The sequence below is a fragment of the Papio anubis genome, chromosome 1 (genome assembly GCF_008728515.1).
Source record: "Papio anubis isolate 15944 chromosome 1, Panubis1.0, whole genome shotgun sequence".
NCBI lineage: Eukaryota > Metazoa > Chordata > Mammalia > Primates > Cercopithecidae > Papio > Papio anubis.
In genome coordinates, this window is record NC_044976.1 from 86,796,516 (window position 1) to 86,819,809 (window position 23,294).

The 23,294-nt window shown below is 37.4% G+C and overlaps 1 long non-coding RNA gene across 3 annotated transcripts in view; it reads right to left on the reverse strand.

Moving 5' to 3' along the window:
- LOC103881361 overlaps positions 1-23,294 on the reverse strand; it is a 106,461-nt gene that overhangs the window by 976 nt on the left and 82,191 nt on the right. For all 3 annotated transcript variants that reach the window (XR_004176088.1, XR_004176083.1, XR_004176087.1), the window contains one exon: positions 273-405. This is a non-coding gene — a long non-coding RNA (uncharacterized LOC103881361). The remainder of the gene's footprint in view (positions 1-272; positions 406-23,294) is intronic.

A 23,294-nucleotide genomic window follows, 5' to 3' on the forward strand; every position in this document is an offset into this window, starting at 1 on the left:
TGTGCAGGGGACCACCTCTTCTAGGCCATCAATCTCAGTAGCATACCACGTATAATATGACTACACAGTTCAGTACAGTCTGGTCAGGCGTGAGCACAGTGCTTATGTATCACCCTCAGCCTTTCCCTGCTAATACAGCCCGGTCTAGTCTTCCCTGAAATTAGAGCTGCAGAGCCAGAACAAGGGTCGATTGCCCAGATTGCCCAGTGAGCACAGGCCCTTAGTCCAGTCTTAAAGCTGCTCCTTTAAGTCCACAAAGGTACTAGACTTACCGTGCGGACAACTGGGAGGAAATGTTTAGATCATGTGATTTTATTTTCTCATGTTATTGAAAAAAATTCTTCTTTCCTTTCACTGTATTTTCTCTGGTAAATATTTGAGCTCTGAATTAATAGATTTTCTTTCCTGAAAAAAATTAAAATTGTTACAGAGTACACTTAAAGAGATGTGAGTTTGAAGCAACTAACCTGTACTTTTCATGCAGTTTTCCGGAAGTATGTGAGGTTCTTCTACATATTAAAAAAAAAAAAAACTTCAGTGAAAGGTGACTTCTAGGAAACCAGAACAGTTCAAAAGATTAAAAAATCCAACAGCAAAATTTTATGTGACAACTATTTTTTTTTAAATCAGATGTACCCACATTTAAATAAAGTAACTCTTTGAAATAAGTGACTATAGACTTATTCTCTGGTTTCTGCCAATTCATTGTGTCCTTAATTTCCTCTAACTGCATCTTCACTGAGCGCCACAATGAAGTACAATATTAGATGTTCACTTGTATGATACCACTCTTGTATGAAGAGAATGAATAAAAAATGAAGTTCTTAGCTGTGATCTATTTCAGATTAGCCATTTTCATTTATAAAATTGTTTATTTTACTTTGTCAGCTTGAAGGTCAATCTAACTTTAAATTGCATATTGCAGAATTTCAACAAAGATCTGAGATCCATCTCTGCTTTCTTTAAGACTAAAGGTGAAAAGCTGATTCTTAACCGGAATATTAGGCAGAGCTTTATGAAATGGACCAGATCATATTGATATAAGACTTGCAAAGGCACTTCACTTTGAAACCAAAACATCAGGGCCTAGCCAGGACTACAGATGGCATCAGAATTAGCAAATATTAGCTATGGACATTAACCCAGGGCAAACTATAAGAGCAAGTTCAAGGGAATACTTGCTGCATGCTAAGGAAAGAATAAACAATAACAATCATAATATATACCATTTTTTCAATACTTACTATGTATTAGGCACTATTCTAAGCATTTTAATAGAGTTTCTCACTATATCTCCACAACAGCTCTTTGAGGTAGGTATATTGCATCATATGTTACAGATGAAGAAGCTGAAGGATCAGGAGGTTAAGAATCTTGGCCAAGATCACACAGCAAGTACATGATGGAGCAAGGATTTAAAGCCAGGCAGAAAGACTCCAAAGTCCATATTCTGAATGATGAGGCTATGTGCATATGCAGTGAGACGGATACTAGGAAAGTCACAACTCAGTATGCTCAAGTATTGACATACATTAAAAAAGGAACAGCTCCTCCTAAGTAGCAAACTTGCATCATCACACCTTACTGTAATTACGTAGTTCAAACCTGCCCCACTTAATTGTAAGCTTCACATAGGTGGAGACCATGTCTGTTTTGTTCAGGACAGTAATGCAAGTGCATGGCACATTACCTGTCACACTGTAGCTTTTTGATTAATATTTATTGAAAGTGAGGGGCTGCCTATTCCTTACAGTGGCTTTAAATAAGGCCACAAATTCTAGTAAAAAAGACATGGGATTTGGACACAAATAACTTAGGCTCTAGTCTTAATACTGATACTGCAGCATTCTAGTTCTGTGGTCTTAGCCAAGCCACCAAACCTCTGGAGTCTCTATTGTATCATCTGATCAGTAAACACAATGAAGACCAACATATTTCTTTAAAAAGTTTTGGGTGCCACACAAATTAACATTGTTATAGGTTCTTCTATTTGATGATAAAATACCTAAAAAGATAAATACAAATGAAGAGGCCAAATCTTTTTTTGTAGATTCTGAGGACAGGAACACAGCATAGGAAGTCACAAAATGCTAAATGCTCATTTCACTGAAAAGGCCCTATGTCCTCAAGCTTAGCCTATATAGGCCTGGTTTGTTTTCTTGTTACATGTCTTTCTTGTGCTGAAAGAAACTACAGGCTGAGTATGCCTCTGGGATTAAAGTATTTCTTAACTGATTCAGGTCATCAAGCCTTCTGCCCCTTAACACAGTCTGGCTATTTAAAAATTTTAAAACGTACCCCAAATTCTTTGCCTAGAGCTTAACTCCCTAAAGGCATCTTATAATTTTACTGAAGTAGGTCTCAACATTCCAACCATGCTTCCTGAAGATACAGTCTTCTCTTAGGTTGGTTTATTTGGGAAGCAGTCTTTTGTCTCTAGTAAGGAAATAGTTTTGCTTTTTGGTTACACATTTTCTTTTTCTGAAAGGACCAAGCTCAGAAACTACTGAGAGAGAAAATCATAGATGCCCTATTTCATATGAAGTGAACCCAGATTTATTTTTTCCTTGATGGGAATTTTAGTAATACCCACAGAATACATAGCTTTCCTAAATCAGTCAGTTATGAAAAAGAAGTATGACTGTATTCGGCAGGTAAAATGTTGTTATAATCCCTTCATAAGTAGAGTTACTTAGTAAAATAGTTTTATCATTTTAACCCTACCTTACACAATTAGTAGTCCATTCAGCTCTAGTTGAAACCCACAACTTTTAAAATATATTTTTTAACTGCTCTGTAACAAAAATAATGAGGCCAGGCATGGTGGCTCACGCCTGTAATCCCAGCACTTTGGGAGGCCGAGGCAGGTAGATGACCTGAGGTTAGGAGTTCGAGACCAGCCTGGCCAACATGGTGAAACCCCGTGTCTACTAAAAATGCAGAAATTAGCTGGGTGTGGGAGCGGGTGCCTGTAATCCCAGCTACTCAAAAAACTTAGGTAGTAGAATCATTTGAACCCAGGAGGTGGAGGTTGCAGTGAGCCAAGATCGTGCCATTGCACTCCAAGAGTGAAACTCCATCTCAAAAATAATAATAATAATAATAATGAATAGTGAACAATTATTTGTTCTTAAGTATAATAATAACTGACATTTTTATGATCATAGTATTGTTAAATTCTTAAAACAGATTTTTTTAGTTGAAAACACATCTTAAAAGGTAACCTGTCCAGGGATTTTTAACTTGGGGTTCATGTATAACATTTTTAAAGTCTTCAAATTTGGATAAAAACAAAAATTGTACTTTCATTTTAGTAACTTCTAACTAAAATTTTGCATTTTCTTCCATTATGAATGTTAAGAATCAATCACAATAGTATTAGCAATACCTGTAATTTGTCACCAATAAAAATCACAGAAATTTTCAAATTCTATTACAGTTACTACAAATATCTCAAAATATCAGTTTTATCCATCATTATATCAAAATTATGGTGGTTATTAGAGCAACCACTAGAGCATGTTATTTAATGTATTAATAATAAAGAAACTCATCTGTTTCTGTATCACAGTGTTTTAACAGTTTGCCAACTGCTTTTACATATAATGTTTTCTTTATAATCCTATGTAATGTATATGTTTGTAAACTTTATTCTGAGAGGGACTCCACAGGTTTTACCAAACTGCCAAAGGGTCTTTGGCACCAAAAAACATTATGAACTCCTGTTTTAAAACTTACAGTATGGTGTGAACTGAATTATCTCCCCTCAAAAAGCAATGTATATGTTGAAGCCCTAACCCCCAATGTGATTGTTTTGGAGATAGGGCCTTTAAAGAAGAAATTAAGGTTAAATGAGATCATAAGCCTATGAAGCCCTGAATCAATAGAATTAGTGTCCTTACAAGAAGAGAAGCCTGAGACCTCACTCCCTCTCTCTGCCATCTCAGAACACAGGGCCAGGGCCCATTGTCTGCAAACCAGGCAGAGATCCCTCACCAGAACCTAACCATGCTGGCACCCTGATCTTGGACTTCCAGCCTCCAAAACTCTGAGAAATAACTCTCTGTTGTTTAAGCCACCCAGTGTATGGTACTCTCTTATGGCAGCCTAAGCTGATGGATAACAAAATAATACTAGCTTTTTTCTTTCTTTTTTTTGTTTTTGTTTTTGTCTTTGACCTTTTTTTTTAAGACAGGGTTCTGACTATGTTGCCCAGGCTGGAGTGCAATGGCTATTCACAGATGCAATCCCACAGGAGTTTTCCCACTCAGCACAGGAGTTTTCACCTGCACCATTTCTGACCTGGGCTGGTTCACCCCTCCTTGGGCAACCTGGTGGTCCCCTACTCTCAGGTGGTTACCATATTGATGTCAAACTTAGTGCAGACACCCAATTGGAATAGCACACTACATCCCAGAATTCCTGGACTCAAGCAGTCCTCCCACCTCAGTCACCTGAATTGCTGGGGCTACACTTGCTGGCTACCTTTTTCCTTTTTGAAGGCTCTCTAGCTTCTCCCTTTAGTTGAAAATGTGGGTGCTATTGGAGAATTTTCTCTACTTCAGTATTTAAGACCTGGAACCACTTTGAAGCCCAAAGTCTTGTGAGTTGTTGTGTAAATAAATATCATAAAAAGGAACTAACCTATTAGACAAGAATACAGAACATTTTAAATACAGTTGCCCTTTGAGACTTAAGTGACAATTGCTACAACTGCTTTCAGATTCTGCTTCTGTCAGCAGCATTGTTTTCTTTTACAAGTCCTCTGTGATCCAACTGCTTTATAAGATACTCAACAACTCCAGGTATACACAGTGACTTTGCAGTCCCCTGCCCCACAGGGGACACCATGATTTGCCCAATTAGGCAACTGAGTATCCTGATTGCAGGTGGCTAATGGTGAAAGGGATTTTTGTGAGGGACCCATATTCCTACATCAACACTTATAACCTACTTCAGGAAGCACACCATACCATTTCTGGTTAACCTTAAAACAATCACATTAAAATAAAGAGGACTGTCAGTAGAGCAATTTTATAAACAGCTAAAATTAAACAGAGCAAGACTGGCAATGCTAATGCATAAGCAAAGAACTGACTTCCTGCATTTCATCGAGAATTCCTGATAGCAAACTGCAGTATGTTTATTATACATTAATTCAACACAGCATTCAAAATGAATTTACGCCCTGGCTGAAGGGTGCTATATTGAAACTAAATATTATTTATTATCTTAATATTAGTAACCATACTAAAAAAAATCATGTTAACAATTCAGTGTTTAAAAAGCTAAGGATACCATAGCTCCACTTACCAACCAACTGCTCTTGCCTTAATTTATGCAAGTGTAGCCTATAGCTAAAAGCTTTGTATATTTGTTTCCCCATGGTATTAGTGCTCAAAAATAGGACACTCTTTCAAGGACACCTTATAAACACAGAACTATAATTTATTTGGCAAATTAAAGCTCATATAAAATGTGCACACTGAGGTACAGATTAACATATTTAATTTCAATATTACCTGCAAACCTATTTCTTTCCCATACACTGTTCTAATTAGTCATATAAAATCGAGTCTGTGTATCATAAGCAATTATTTTAGTGAAAGTAGAAACTGGATCTGAAATATACTGTAAAAAGATAACATTTTTATGGAAAATAATATATCCATTTGTATCTAGAAAACTGTTCTAGTTAAATAGCATGAGAATGTTGAGCATTCAAAAATCTGATTGCGGTAAAAGTTGAGATTTTGATTTAATAACAGAATAATATGCAATCATGGTAATATACTAATATTTGTATTTTGATGATAGTTCCAGGTTTCCAAATCCCTGGTAACCATTATATTCACTTTGTGTAGTAGCATTTTTCTTATTATGAATATTCACTCCCCCTATAGTTGAACATGCAAATTGTTTGTGAATACTTTATTTAGCAAATGATCCTTTTCCTATTAAACCTGTACTAGGAAGTATAGTGGTGTAGATAGCAAGCTTCCATAGCATTAGAATAGTTATAAATAGGCATTCATGAAAGATTGTGCCCAAAAGTAAATCAAAGCTATCACTTTAGTGGCAGGATTGTTAGGCTTTCTGAAAGTTGCCGTAAACGGACATAAAGACATCACCACTTAAGGATTTTTGAAAAGGTCAAAATTAAATTGAAACCACTGGACTAGGGATGATCTAACACCTTGGACTATATGGTCCTCGTTCTTAGATCTCAGCTCAAATGTATCCTCACCAGATAAACCTGCACTGATCCCCCAATCCCATGTGGCCTCCCTTCTCCAGCCCAACCCAGGACTTCTACATCCGCTTGTGTGGTACTTTTATAGGACAAATCAAATTTATTTCCTCATTCATCATTTTTCCCCACTAGAGTAAACTCCATGAGGGCAGGGATCAGTCAAGCATTGAGCACTGTTCCTGGCACAAGCAGGAAAAGCTCAATTACCATTTTCGAATGAATGAGTATCTTTGTCTGTTTGGGTGGCTATAACAAAATACCATAAATTGGTTGACTTATAAACAACAGAAGTGTATCTCTCACAGTTCTAGAGGCTGGGAAGTCCAAGATCAAGGTGCTAGCAGATTCAGTGTCTGTTGAAGACCCACTTTCTTTCATAGATGGTGCCTTATCACTGTCCTTACATAGTGGAAGGGTCAAACAAGCTCCCTTGGGTTTCATAGGGACACTAATCCCATTCATGAAATCTCCACCCTCATGACTAATCACCTCTCAAAGGCCCCACCTCCTAATGCCATCACCTTGAGGGTTAGGATTTCCACATATGAATTTTAGGGGGACACAAAACATTTAGGCTGTAGCAATAAGCTAATGTGCATTTTCTTCAAGATGTTTCTGGAGGATTATTTTGTATTTTGTTGTCAGGAAATCTCAGACTTCTTAACAGATTTTCAAATATCTCCTTCAATTCAGAATTAGCTGTCCATTATATTCACAAAAACATGTCCATCCCTGTTTCATGTACCCTCTCAAGAAGGTGAGACTCTGTCTCATATGTTTAAATGCATAGTGTGTGTCAAAGCAGGTACATTGCTTGAGCCCAGGAATTTGAGACCAGTCTGGGCAACATGGTGAAAACCTGTCTCTACAAAAAATACAAAATTTCAGCCAGGCATGGTGGCACACACCTGTAGTCCCAGCTACTTGCAAGGCTGAGGTGGAAGAATCACCAGAGCCCAGGAGGTCAAAGCTGCAGTGAGCAGAAATCATGCCACTGCACTCCAGCCTGGAAAATCAGAGTAAGACCCTGTCTCAGTAATAATAACAATAATAATAATAAATGCATAGTGTGTGGGGAAAGCCCATGGATCTTCATGAATGATACACTACTGCTTTTATGGCTATTCCTCATCATCCCAAGTCATTCTTCCTACAAAATACTGCAGACCTCCAGATATCACTTCTCCTACCTCTCATATACACTGCTCTCCCACACTTCTGGAATGGTTTTCTAGTTTGGGGCTGTTATGGGCTGAACCATGTCCCCCAAAAATGTATATGTTGAAGTCCTCTAACCATCAATACCTCATAAAGCAACTCAAATTGGAAATAGATTCTTTGAAAAGGTAATTAAGTTAAAACGAGGTCAGTAGTGTGGGCCTTAATACAATATGACTGGCTCCGTATAAGAAGAGATGAGGACACAGACACATAGAAAGAGAAGACCATGTGAAGACTCAGGGAGAAGGCAGTCATCTGCAAGGCAAAGAGAGGAGCCCCAGAAGAAGCCAACCCTGCTGACCCCTTGACCTCAGATTTCTACCTTGCAGGATTGTGAGAAAATTAATTTCTGTTGTTTAAGTCACAGAGTCTGTGGTACTTTGTTATGGCATCCCTAGAAAACCAATACAGGGGCAGTTTTAACTAATAAGTCAACCTCCAAAACACACTAAGATTCAACATAGTTGTTCATCTTACACATCGTCAACCTTTGGTCTGTCCATCCTCCAAAGACCTTCAGAAAAGGTAAGCCCAGAAAAATCCATTCTAACACCTTATAATGTCAAAAAATTCTTCCTCCTACCCCTTCTAAATCCTTAGTAGGAGTCTTTTCCTCTTGGATTCTCGGGGTAGATAGAAAACAGCTTGTCACCACTCATTAACTATGACCTCTTCTAACATTTCGACACAGGACAAACAGGACCAGCCACCTGGTCTTTTCCTTATCACTCATTATTTTACATGCCTGGTTCTATTCTTTTATCCAGTTTTAAAAAGGCTTTCACAACTCTCAATATGAGGGTTACACCATACTTGGTTTCTATTATCCTCTTCAGCCTTTTGTGTTTCTTTCATATTTTTAAAAATAAAATGACTATAATATTAAATATTACTCACAGTTCTACCTTGTTTTGATTGAAATCATTGATACCTCATAAGCCCACTTTGCAACTTTGCCATTCATCCTGCTTTTTCCCACATCTTTAACATAAATTTTTAGCAGAAACTTCCATTACACTGTCCTTGAAACACTTTATTATCAAGTTCTTTCCAGAGAAAGGATTTTAATTCATTGCTTTATAGTCTTTTTCTTCTTAGTATTTTGAAAGGCTTCATAGAGTTCAAAATCTTCACATGGCCATTGCTTGATCTGGCCCTACCTTTCTCTTCAACTTCATGCCACATCACCCTCCTCCTGGCACACAAAGTTCTTGCCACACTTACCCGCACTGTGTTCATCAAACACACCCCATCCTGCCCTAGGTAATTTGCTCATGCTACCTCTCTGCCCTCACTCTCCTTCACTCAACCTCTCTCCTCCCTTTTTCAGACTAACTCCTTCCTATGTATCCTTGAAAGAGCCACATCCTATGAGAGGCTCACCTTGAGCTTCTTTTACCCCCTACCTCCATGAGGTTTTCCTTTATAGCATTTTGTCACAATTGCAATCACATGTTTATTTCTGTAAGTGTGTGTTTAACATGTACGGCAAGAAGAGACCTTGGGTCCTTGGTCCTTTTGTTCTGTCCATGCTTAATCCCTTGGCAGTTTCATTGGTCTTTGGACTTTAGATACCATCAACATGCTGACAATTCTCAGATGCACTCCAGACTTCTCTCCCAAACTTCAGGTTCATACATCTGCCTGCCTGCTCAACAGTTGACCTCAATATACATATAGAACTATCAAACTTCACATGTCCACCTCTAAACTCCTGTCCTTCCCCCTGCCAAACCTGCTCTACCTGCAGACTTCCCTCGTTTCAATTGATGATACCTCCATTCTTCCAGGTGCTCGTGAAACCAAAAAACCTCAGAGTCCCCCACATGTCTTTCTCTCATACCTTAAACCAATTTCTCAGGAAGTTCTGTTGGCTCTGCCTTCAAAATAAGTTCAAAATGTGGCCATTTCTCACTATTTCCACTGCCCCTTCCTTGTTCTGAGCCACCATCACCCCTTTCTTGGGTTACTGCCTTGGTCTCCTGACTGGGCTCTCGGCTACCCCCGCCCTTTGCACTCTTATCTTGACACAGCAGCTGGGTGTGACTTTTAAAACCTAAGTCAGGTTTTTAAACCCACTTAGGTTGCATCACTTCTCTGCTCAAAATCCTGCAGTGGCTCCCCATTTCCCTTTGAGGAAAGAGCAAAAACCTTACAATGGCACACATTATCTGTCCAACCTTATCTCTTCCCTCTGCTCCAACTGCACCAGCCACCTTGCATTTCCTTAAACTGCCAGCCATGCTCATTGCTTGAGACTTTGCACTGGCTGTTTCCTCATCTAGAATGCTCTTCACCCAGATATCCCCATGATTAAGCCTTCAACTTCTTCAAAGCTTTGCTCAAAAGTCAGCTTCTCAATGAAGCCAACACCAAGTATTCTATTTGTGATATTCTATCTAGCAATGCTCCCCATTCCATATCCCCCTCACTCCATTCTACTTATTTTTCTATACTAATTATCAGCTTCTCATATCCTGTATAATTTTTACCTTTTTTACGTTATTATTTATTATCTGTACTTCCCACTAGAGTGTCATCTTTATGAGGTCATTGATATATCTGAAGTAGCTGAAATATAACAGACTCCCATCTATTTGTGAAATGAACATAGAGGAACTTCCTATACAAACTGCAGTTTATAAGAGTTTACAGGGTTCTTTTAAAGATAAATGAAATAGTGTATGTGAAAAGGCTTTGTAAGCTAAAGTCTCCTTTGACAAATACCTAAATCTTTATTCTTTCCACAGAAGTTACCAGTATTACCAGTGGTGTATTTTTTTCACTTAGCTATGTAAATATACTCAGGAAAATATCGTATTATTTTATATGAGCTTTTTAAAATAGTGAATGGCATCATAATATTAAAAACAAAAACACTTTGTGATATGTAAAGTTCTGTCTGTGTGTGAGATTATTATTACTTGGGAGTAAGAATTAAGGGACTCAAAACAGATGACAAATTACACAGTTTTCCAGTAACTGTGTACCCTAACTTCAGAATTACCCTGAATATCCCTCTTTGGAGAATGGAGTGCCTTGTAAAATTAGAAATAAATGCAATGTCCTTAAGTTTGAGGCAAAGATTGGGAAGATAAAATTAACTTTCCTAAGAGATAGTCTATTTCGTTTGCCATTCTCCGTGTGTTCTGAAGGATTCTGGTAAGATTTATATTCAATTTCTGAAAAAAAATGCTGAGAGTTATACATTCAGAACATCACAAAACAAGATATTTTCTCAGTCTTCTAGACAGTCAATTCTTGGATCTACTTTTAGATTCTGATGTCAAAGTTGATGTAAATTATAATTCATTGCTACTTGTTTCTAAAACATTTGACTATTTCTAAACTACCTCACTGAATATTTTACCTTTATTTTCCATGTATGATAACATATAGCACTAACTTCAACATTTTCTTGCATGAATAACATTAGTTGGCTTTTTTTTAATGCTTTTTCCCTATTGAACGCTGCTTATTACCTTAAAGGTAGATTATGCCACTTTCTCTTTTAAAGACCTTGTCTTATTATTGTTTATATACTTTTGCCAATTTTTATATAATTTTGAGGTCTCCATCAATATTTTTAAATTAATTATGATTTCTAAACAAGTTAAAATAGGCCTATAATCGTTCATTGTAGTTTAACCCAATACATCTAGCAAGTAAAATTGAAGGATTGAGTCAATGAAGCCATACTGGGATATCATTGCCAATTTAGCTATCAAAAGTAATCCATTATGATGTAGTTTATTATAAAGTACATTTTACACATTAATTATTAATCCACAGTGCAAAGCTTTTACCAAAAGCCTGTCCTTGATTGCTTTGTTTTCCCATACTTAAGCAGTTAGAATCCACAGTTTTGTAATCTAAGATTAGTATTCGGCGCCTTGATCAAATTCCCAAAGTTCTGTAATGTCTCCCTTTATTGCCAGTAAATCCAGATGGAAGCTGCTTTTAGTGTGGTTATTAAGTGTGAGTTTATTAATGTTATCTATTAAGCCCACACTACACATTGCTCATATAAGAACTTTCAGAATCACACGTGATAAATGCACTATGCAAGTCTAAAAGGTTTAAGAACAAAATTAAGACTTTAATATATAAATTAGAACACTGTTGGTGCTCAAAAGCACCTTGGACATGGGGTTCTGACTCATTAATTATATATTAGAGTGGAGCCTCTCATCAATAAAGTTTCTTAAACTATAAGCACAAGTTTCCAAAATGGACCTTAACTAAAACTCAAGGAAAAGGAGAGAAATTAAGGAAGTCAGAAAAATATTAGTTCCTCACATGGGATTTGGAATGAGGGATGGATGGGGCCCCTGTGTCAGGTGGCAAATTTATATTTGTCCACTGTCCGGAGGCCACTTATGCCAAGCTGTAGGAATCATCTGTTTCTGTCAAGAATTTCTACACGAGACTAACATAAAATTAATACTAGCACATCCTACATAGTTGCCCAGAAAATAACTGTCACAGAGGGAAGCATGTAGTCGCCAACTGTTGATCCTTTCACTATAGACCTGGAAAAAATCACCCTGTTTACATCTCAAACACTTAACCGACATACTAAGAAAAAAAATAAATAAAATCAACAGTAGATGGAGTGTTTATTACATTTCAATGTCCCCAGAATTCTTCTGATTTTATTTCTTTCAATTGTTTTACCTTAAAAATCAAGTTCATTTAAATAGCTAGGAAAGACAGTGACCATTATTGTTGCAGAGATCCTGGAATGAAGTCCTGACATGTGCACTCATTGCAAAATCAAACTTCTCTAGAACTCCATCTCATGGGTGGTGGTACTGGAGATCAGTCCACCCCAACTCTTCTGCATTCCTCCTCAGGAAGACTCTGAGCTCAGTGGAGATCAAGGACCCCTGTGTCCACCCAGGCAGTGTGGGAAAGGGTCAAGGAGGAACAGAGTCAGGCTGACTTCCCTGCCTAGGGACAAGGGCTGGAGGAGAGGACTGGTTTTTAGAATAGCACGATATGGAACAACAAGATGGTCCTCTGCCTGCACCCCACCTCCTTGCTAGAGTCCACAGCCAAAGGCACAGATATGAGACACCCATAATAACCAATGAGTGGAATAAAACTCTGTGTTATTGAAGGCTCTGTAAGAAACAGAGCCCAAGCCAAATGTGTTTTGTGGCCTTGACACAAGTGAGAGGAAGGTGTGCATCCACTTTGACAGGGACTGGGGCTGCATGGGTATGCAGCTATGGCAACACCTAAAGTGATAGTGGTGTCACAGTCCCATCCGTATTTGGGAACAGGAAGAGATAATGTCATAACATTGCCACACAGAAGATTCTTTTCCCTTACCCCTATCCCTACTCAGAGACTTCTTGCAAAAGTCAGAAAGGATTTAGGACATGGGTGAAAGAGATTAAACCAAAATTTACTCTTTGACTCTTACTGGGGCCCTATTACACACCCTTGATTGTTTGCCATAGAACATTCGAATTGCATTTCTCTTTCCTCCTCTGAACATGTAGCATTCATTAGCAGCATCTAAAGTAGCAGAGAATTCAACCTGAAATGTGGAATCCAAACAGAATCCCCATACTTAAACAACAAGCTGCTCTGAGAAACGTTCTATGAATGATTGTGGTGCATGATGCTACAGCAAGTCATTTGCTTAATGTGCAGTCAAAATAAAATGTTGGGATGACTGGCTTTTAAATTTACCTCCATTTTTTGCTTCTTCTTTGTCTAGTCTTTGTCACTTCTTAAAAGTGCTTAGGTAAGGAATCATTAATCTAAAAAGAGTAAAGATTTGTTACTTTCCTTGCTGTTTGTCAGCAGTATTCACCCCCAAATCTACAAGTCAAAATAACTCTGGGCAGCTGTAGGTGACCTCTCGGGCCATCACAAGAGTAAAATGAGGCCCTCTCTTTTTATTGCAATGGAACTCAAGATATGACAGTTGAACCAATGCCTCACCATAAAGTGCAAGGGGAGTGACAGAAAGAGTGACAGACAAATTAAAGAGTAAGTAGTGTTTAGCAATTTGGGGTGACAGCACTAAAAATTTTTAGTGCCAGGCCGGTTTAGAAATGACAGTATGCAGCTGAGAACAAGGCAGCTTACCCATTATAAAGAGGAATTTGTGTGCGAACTTAGAAACAGCAGTCCTCAAAACTGGAAAAAAAAAAAAAAATCTTTACATGTTATTTAAGTAGCTGCCTATTAAACTTTTATATAGTTTTCATATTGCCTATTGCCACTTTACATCATTAACCCAATGTTTGAATCATGGCTTTCAGACAGATTTTTGGATTTTTGTCTCATTGTTCCTATAGAGATGTCACTAGAAATTGGATTTAGCATCCATTTGTTGTTCTCAGTGTCATTTTTCCAACCAATGGACTGTGCTATTAGAGACACCAGCTTCCTACTAAAAAAAAAAGGCATTAAGGGACTCTTTAGTAAGGTTCTCTGTGCTTATGGTAACAAATGACACCAAAACTTGTATTAATCTCACTATGGATAATCATTTATTGAGCACTTACTATGTACTAGAAATCAGGCTAAGTACTTTGTACTCATCATCTGTCTCTAACATATATAATGGACACTCAATAAATGTGTGTTGGTGGAAGACAGGAAGGAAGAAGGAGGGAGAAAGGGAAGAAAGGAAGAAAGTTTCATTATCACTTATACTGAGCACTTTCCTATAAGTCATTTTGAGAACTAGTTGAACAGGTAGAAATATTCCTTTCTTCATTGGGATTTATTGAGGCAGGTCCCAAACCAGGCTGAAACACACCCAAATTACCTTTTGATTTTTGCACTTACTGTCTTCCATCATAAATAACTCTGGTGCCAACAACTTAGACTAATAACTCAGAAGTAAATAAGTAAACAAAACTGAGTTTTCCTCACTTCAGAGAAACTCTGAAATGAATCCAGTTACCATAACCTCCTTGGTTCCCCTTTACAATTTTCACCCCAAAGATTTGAAGCCAAGAGGCAACCCCTAAGGTGTAAACAACTAGAGATTATTCATAGATGGTATAAACAGAAGATGAGGGCAAAGTCCAGGCCAGGACCCAGTTGTCATCTAAAGAGACAGATCATTCCCAAAGCCTGCCCAAACATTCATCACAAACAGGTTTGGGAATGTTTTATATGGCTGTGAGCCAGGTTTTTGCCTTGTCCATATTCCAAAAAGTTGATCCATCCCCGTGCCATAAACTTTCAAATAACAATAAAAATGATTTGATTATAAGATGGAAGGGGGAAAATAATGACGAGCCTTCCAATGACTCAAACAGAGCCTGAGTCATCGGGGTCAAGGAGAAACTACACATATTACAGATTGAATTTCAACAGGCTATATGGGATCATTTTATGACTAAAGATGAAGCTGGAATTATACTGCCTCCAGCACCAAAGTGTTGTGCATACTTACCCTTCAGGGTTCTTGTTTGTTTGTCTTTTTTGTTTTTGTTTTTTGTTTTTTTCTGTTTGTTTTTATTTGTCGTTGTTGTTTTTGAGACGGGGTCTCACTAAATTGCCCCAACTGGAATGCAGTGATGTGATCACGTCTCACACTGGAATTCAGTGGCGTGATCACATCTCACCGCAGCCTTGACCTCCTGGGCGCCAGTTTTTGTTTTTTGTTTTTTCCTATGCTGGCATTTCACTTAAAAGCACAGAGTAACTATGCTCTGTATACTACAAAATGAAACATATGCCCTTTTATTTCTATTGTTTTTGAGGGATCTGGTGAGGAATGTTAATGTTAACTATTATCGATCATGTTATTATTACTATTAATACCACCTTTAAGCTAGTTCTTACATCCATATATTTTCACCTGCCAAACAATAAAGGCAAACAGCCATTCCTGTGTTTTTTTGTTTGTTTGTTTCTTGCTTTGCCCTCAGCCCAGGCTGTGTTCCAAACAAGTTTCCACTCAACTCCTAACCCATAGCCTGAACTTTCATTTGCTACTCCATTCCTATCCTTTCCGGCTTGATACTGGAAAACAACATATGAGTATCTCAGCAGATGCAAAAAAAAAAAAAAGTATTTAGTACTCATTCAGAATGTAATTTGAAAACTCACTAAAATTATGACTAGAAATAACTTTTCTTAACCTGAGAAATGATAACACCCTAGCCTGTAGCAATCACATTTTTTTTTTTTTTTTTTTTTTTTTTTTTTTTTGAGACGGAGTCTCGCTCTGTCGCCCAGGCTGGAGTGCAGTGGCGCGATCTCGGCTCACTGCAAGCTCCGCCTCCCGGGTTCACGCCATTCTCCTGCCTCAGCCTCCCGAGTAGCTGGGACTACAGGCGCCCACAACCGCGCCCGGCTAATTTTTTGTATTTTTAGTAGAGACGGGGTTTCACCGTGGTCTCGATCTCCTGACCTTGTGATCCGCCCGCCTCGGCCTCCCAAAGTGCTGGGATTACAGGCGTGAGCCACCGCGCCCGGCCAGCAATCACATTTAATGATAAAATGATAGAATATTTTTCATTTAAATCACAAGCAAAACGAGGTGCTCATTATCTTACTATCACTGCTGCTATTCAACATTATATTGAAAGTCTTACAGCAATAACAAGGCTTATCCTACAATAATAAGGTAAGAAATTGAAATAAAATATATAAAATCAGAAAAGACAACATTACCTTTTCTATACAATGTGATTATCTAAACAGTATATTCAAGATAGTCTGCAAACTATTGAAACCAATAGGAGTTCAGCAAAATTGCTAAATAAAAGTCACTTGATTGGATTACACACTGAATTCTTACTGTAGAACAGGCATAGTTTTAAGGATTTTCCATATATTTTTGACTAATAATATTAACTAATCTAATACAACAGTCCTTGAAAATAATACAGTTATTATCAGAGTAACTGATACAATTATGTCAGAGAAAACTGAAGCAAAGGAAGGTTAAGCAACTTGCTGTTATAGGTTGAACTGTGCTCCCCAAAAAGACATTTTGAAGCTAACCTTCAGTGCTTGTGAGTATGCCCTTATCAAATATCAGCTCTTTGCAGATATAATCAAGTTAAGGTGAGGTCATTTTAGGGTACGCCCTAATATAATATGACTGATGTCCTTGTAAGAGGAGGGAAATTTAGGCACAGACACACACCGGAGAACATCATGTGACAACAAAGGCAGAAATTGGAGTTATGCAGCTACAAGCCAAGGGAAACCAAAGATTGCTGGCAACCATTAGATGCTAGGAAGAAAAAAAGGAGGGGTTTCCTGCAGTTTCCAGAGGGAGATGGCCTTGCTGACACCTTAATTTCAGACCTCTAGCATCCGGAACTGTGAGACAATACATTTCTGCTGTTTTAAGTCACCCAGTTTGTGGCACTTTGTCATGACAACTCTAGGAAACTAACAAGCTTGTCATGGGTCACACAGCTAGTAAAATGACAGAGCCAGGACACAGGATCAGCCCACCAACATTAACACTCTGCACATCAGTTACAACCAAATTAGAAAATAGAGCATCAAACAGATACTATTCACGGTGACATAACTACAAAGTGATATAAACAAATAAATCTAATAAATAACATTCAGGATACGGTCCATTCTCATTATTTGTAGTGATTATGTTCCATAAAGTTGCCACACACAGTGAAGTAGCAAAAACTGAACTATTGCTCCTAGGGGAAATACAGGATTAGGTTCCTGTGAACCTCTGGCTACAACATTTTCATCAACCAATCAATACATAAGCTTGTTTTATGTGTGTTTCTGTTTAAAGACTCCTTATTTAATAAATATTGTTGATTCATTAACATTGAAGTCAAAGCCAACAGCACTATAGCCCAGGCTTGAACAAAGCTTATTTAACACATGTATTTTTCCTGTAAGGCACAACACAACTGCCTTGCACTGAGAAACACAGACAGCAGATCAGCACAATGCTTGGGGGGCATTTTAAACAGCAAAATCACCAATAAAAAACATAAAAGTGTGAAAAACATGGTACTATTAGACACAAAAAGGATATGCTTTCATTATGACAGCAGAAACAAGAAGGCAGAGCGCCACCTTTTTGGAACTCGGCTGAGAACGTACATGTGTGCCAGACACTCAAATATTTCAGCACTCTGCTCATGTCAGTGAATGACCACGAAAGCACAGCAAGTATTGACTTGGAGGCTGCAAATAAGTTTTAGGAAGTAGGCAGATACACAAATATGGAATCTTTGAATAATGAGGACTAATTGTATTTATGGAGAAAATTACAAAACCTCATGAAAAGACAAAAAAAGAGATCTTAATAAATAGAGATGGCATATGGTCATTAATAGGAAGGCTCAACTTTTAAGATGTCAATTCTACCACAAATTAATCCCAGCAAAATCCCTGAGAGTACTTTTGCAGAATTTGACAAGCTGATCCTAAAATTCATGGGGAAAAGTAAAGAGCCAAGAATCAGTAAAATAACTCTGAAAATTGAGGCGCAGAGATTTATTCTACCAAATATGACAACTTAGAATAAAGCTATATTAATTAAAATAGTGTGATTGTAAAAACAAGGCAAGAAAAATAGAATACGGGAACAGAAGAGGGAGACCAGAAACTGACATAAACCTGTATAAAAATGTTGTGTATGTCTGAGATGGTGTTAAAAATCAATGGATAGGCCGGGCATGGTGGCTAAAGCCTGTAATCCCAGCACTTTGGGAGGCCGAGGCTGGTGAATCACCTGAGGTCTGGACTTCAAGAGCAGCCTGGCCAACATGGTGAAACCCTGTCTCTACCAAAATACAAAAATTAGGCAGGTGTTGGTGGTGGGTGCCTGTAATCCCAGCTAATTGGGAGGCTGAGGCATGAGAATCGCTTGAACCCCAGAAGTGGAAGTTGCAGTGAGCCGAGATCATGCCACTAAACTCCAGCCTGGGTGACAGAGCAAGACTCCGTTTCAAAAAGGAAAAAAAAAATCAAGGGATAAAAATTATTCAGAAAACATGATCAAGAGAAGTAAATTATCCATATGGAAAAAAAGATAGATCCCTACCTCATGTTATGTCAAAAAATAAATCTAGGGAAAACAGTGAGAGACCCAGATGTAAAAAAAAATTTAGAAAAAATAGAGAATATACCTTAATGATTTCTAGGAAGTAATTAATCCACTTAGTAGGACAGAATAAAGCACAAACCATACAGGAAAATATGAATAAATTTGACATTACATTTTCTAAACTTTTGTTCAATAAAAGATATCACACAGTGTTAAAATGCAATCCGTGGCTAAGATAAAATATTCACAATGCACATTAACCAAAAGTTAATATAAAAACTTCATATAGAAATTCTACAAATGAACAAGAAAATGACAAAAATTGATTAGAGAAATAGACAAAGGATATAAACATATAAAAGATACTAAACAACTAAACAACAACAGTTATCGCATAGATGCAAAAAATTATTAAATTTCATTTTATACTCATTTGATTGGCAAAAATTACAAAGTCAGATAATCACACATGTTGGTAAAAATGTGAAAGAACAAGAACTTTCAACACTGCTGGTAGAAATTGAATTGGCAGAGACATATTGAAAAGCAATTTGGTAATACCTACTAAAGTGAAAGCTGTGTATATCCTTACACTCTGCAATTCTTCTTCTTGGTGTAGCCCCTGAGGAGGCTTTTCCACATGTGCACAAGAAGACATGTACAGGAATGTATACGGCAGCATGATTGGTAATAGCAAAACATCTAGAAATTATTTAAATATCTACCAACAGTAGATTTGATTAATTATGGTCATAGCCACACAATAAGATACCATAAAGGAGTTCAAATGGATGGATCCAAATAATGATAATAATAAGAAAAATGTGTAAGAATTCCCTTTACATAAAGTTTAAAATAAAGTAAAATCACATAGTATTTGTGTGTGTGTGTGTGTGTGTGTGTGTCATAATAGTATAAAACTTTCATGGGAATAATAAACATTATTAGGATAGTAGATTTTTCCAGGAGATGACACAATATTGAAGAGGGCTAGCCAATTAATATACTATTTATTACTATTTTTAAATCTTTAGAAAGTATGGTAAAACATTAAGAGCTGCTACAAGAGAGACTAGGTGGGTGTTTGCTGTAGTCTCTATAACTTTCTGGTGAATAATTGCAATATTCCATTTAAATAAAAAATGTTAAAGTGTGTTAAAGTCAGAAGGAGCTCATCAGTTTAAGTCCTAAATTCAGCACTTGCTGTTAAAATTTAGAGCCTGCCATCAAGTTCTATAAATAAGATAATAGAATGTAGGAATTATACTTAATCCTCTAATTACTCTCAGCTTTAATCAAGCCTTTATTAACATAATGTGTCTAGCTTGGGGTCTTAAAACCTGAGAGGGGATTTAGGGAAGAGTAATCAAAACAATGAAAAATAAGTAGGTGATATAAGGAAAGGCAATAGGAACTGGGATAATTCAGACTAGTGAAGGAATGCAAAGGGTAAAATATGTTGAGGTGAATGTACAGTTTGTTTCTTTTATATTCATGTCTATTCCTTAGTTAAGGCCTTACTAAAACTAGCTGTTCTGGCTGTCTATTGCTATGTAACAAATCACTCCAAAATACAGTGGCTTAAAATAATATTAAGCATTGATTTTGCTCATGAATCTTTAATTGGGTCAGGACTTCAGCTGGGGACAGCTCTTTGCTGATCCACATGGCATCAGTTGCAACAGCTCAGCTAAGGCTGGAAGATCCACTTTCACAATGATTCTCACATGCTTGCAAAATGGTAGTACTGGCTGAAGCTATGCCAGGACTGTGCCCATGATCCTCAGCTCTACTCTTTGTGGGTCTCTCCACGGGTTTCTTGGACTTCCTCCCAGCATGATGTCTGGGTTCCAAAAAGGAACATCCCACGGGGAAAGTGCATGACATTTTTATATCCCAACCTTAGAAGTCACAGAGCAACACTTTTACCAAACTTATTGGTTAGGGTAGTCACAAATTGCTTCCCACTCAGTTTCAAGGGAAGGGGACATACAAGCCAACTCTTAATGGAGGAGTGACATAGCTATAGAATAACTTTGTACTCCATCCATCTTTGTAATAAATACAGTTTGCCACGCCAACATCCTTCCTGAAATATTTCTCCAGGTCAATCTGTTATTCTTACTGCTGCCAAAACAGAGATCTTGTCACACCATTCTCTTGTTCTTCACAACGAGGGAGTCTGTCCTCTGCTCTTTATCCCCACAAAACCAGATTTATTCTGTGGAACTGCAAGTCTTCATGTAGTCAAAAGGTATATAATACTTCATGGAGTCAAAAAGGTATATAATAAAACTTTTTACAGTTTTCTTGAAACATTCATGTCTATGACCAAAACTTAGAAAAGGCTCGCCAAAAATATTAATGTTTTTGGATGCATTTCTACTTCAATTTTATCTGAAATAATGTGACAGCACATTCATATTTCATGTAACCTGGTGTCAAGACCATGTACAGACATATCAGCAACCTAGGTGAATTTGGAAGAATTCACATAACAATATTTCTGCCATCCTCTAGACATTCAAGCAAATGTAACTCACAAATCAAATCAGATTTTAAAATCCTTTTTAACCTAGAGAACTGTAAGTGAGGCCTTGGAAAGTTTTCCTTTAAAGTTCTTCCTTTAAGTTACTGAATGTGGAATATTCAGCACAATAGTCAAAAGTGACAGTATTTGTCAATACAAGGATATGAAGATACGCTTTGGATATGAAGATGGTGTTGCATCCATCTTTGTAATAAATACAGTTTGCCACGCCAACATCCTTCCTGAAATATTTCTCCAGGTCAATCTGTTATTCTGTTAGTTGGCTACACCATTAGGTTTCCACTTTCTCCCTATTCATCATTAAATAATTGTCTTCTTTTTTCACTAAACATGGAAAATCGACTACCATTTTTCACCAAAACACGCCCTACCCTTTCTGTATTGCTTAATTTGTTAGTTGTTAAGCACACTACCAGAATAGATACCAACAAAAACTGATCAGTATGTGAGATTACTTTGCCCCAGTACCAATTTGACTAAGATGGTTCTTGAACTCTACCTTCATTAGGTTGAACCATACTAAATTGCTGATAGTCTACCAGTTTGGGCCAAGAAAATATGGAAATTTCAAATGGTTCAATTTATATGTGTTGATCAGATTGAGAAATTTCCTTGCAAACCCCAAGAATTCAGGGAGTTGATTCAAAGTCAGTCTAGGATGAACTCTAACTGAAGAATCAAACTGTTTTTTCTTATGCATAATGTTTGACATAAAAGCTCAGAAAAGTGGTACCACTGGCTCAAGTGAGTCAACCAGTTGTTGAGTCCTCTATGTGGACAGACTACCCACAGGAAAAAAGTAAATCCGAAATCCTTGCTTCTCTGGACTGGGTTTGTTTTTTGTTTGTTTGTTTGTTTGTTTGTTTTCCAGTTACTGCGTAAATTAGTCAATACAACTTAAGTATGACAGCATGTAAGAGGAGGTTTAATATTATTGGATAAAGACACTGGATTTTTAATAGACCAAATTTAACTGGAATGGTTGAAGATTTTTATTTCCTATACTGTGAAATGAAATGGAGAAACAAATCCAGATTGCCCCCAGAAGTTAGAAGTAATGAAAAGAATCCTTAAGCAATACTTAATAAGTGCTTAATACTATAATCATGATCCATAAAATAGAGATCCACAAAAGATATGACCAAAATGATTGGCAATTATTAGTAGTATAACATAATAATAAGGCTGTGGCAGAGTTTAGAAGGTAACTGCCAATTTCAACTGCTACAAAAAAACCACATGCTAAGAAAATCAAAATCAAAGAGATGTATAATTTAAAAACACATTAACCTTATTTGATAATCTTTGGGGATAAACAAAGGATTAGGAAAAAGCTTTTGTGAGTGTTTTGGGGGAGTACAAAGTTTACCAGAATGGCTACATGTTTCCAATTAAGTTTTAGAATTTTTTGTCTTAAAAGACATAAAAAGCCCCAGTTCTACTTAGTGTGCTCCAGGTTGAGTGATGTAACAATTAAAGGATAAATATTATGTTGAATCTAATATGCAAAATATATTACTCTGAACTTAAAGTGCAATAAGTAGCTGATACCATGGCCTTCTGGATCTGGGAGGAAGATAAACTGTTTTGTACACCCAGCCATCCAATTCCATCCCAAAATTCTTTTCTCCAGTCACAACAGTACTTGGCCAGAGAGAGAAATATGAGGACAAATTCACACCTCTTATTTTTTTACATGTGGTGACAAGAACCTCATGATCACTAACTCATTACATTTGAATCTGTACTTCTCATATTATATATAGTTTTTCCTATGTTATCTTTAAGTAACACATTTAGCAGCATTTCTGAAAGTGTGCTCCACACAGGTCCAGCTCCACAAGATGTTAATAAGTTTATTATGATATGAAAGAGTTTCATATTGCTGCCAGGTTAAACATATTTACTGCAGTTCTCATCAAAACTTCTTACAGGCTGGGTGCAGCAGCTCACACCTCTAATCCCAGCACTTTGGGAGGCCGAGGAGGGTGGATCACCAGAGGTCAGGTGTTAGAGACCAGCCTGGCCAATATGGTGAAACACTGTCTCTACTAAAAATACAAAAAAAAAAAAAAAATTAGCTCAGCTTGGTGGCAGGCACCTGTAATCCCAGCTACTTGGGAGGCTGAGGCAGGAGAATCGCTTGAACCCAGGAGACAGAGGTTGCAGTGAGCCAAGATTGCGCCACTGCACTCCATCGTGGGTGACAGAGCAAGACTCCTCTCAAAAAAGAAACACTTTTT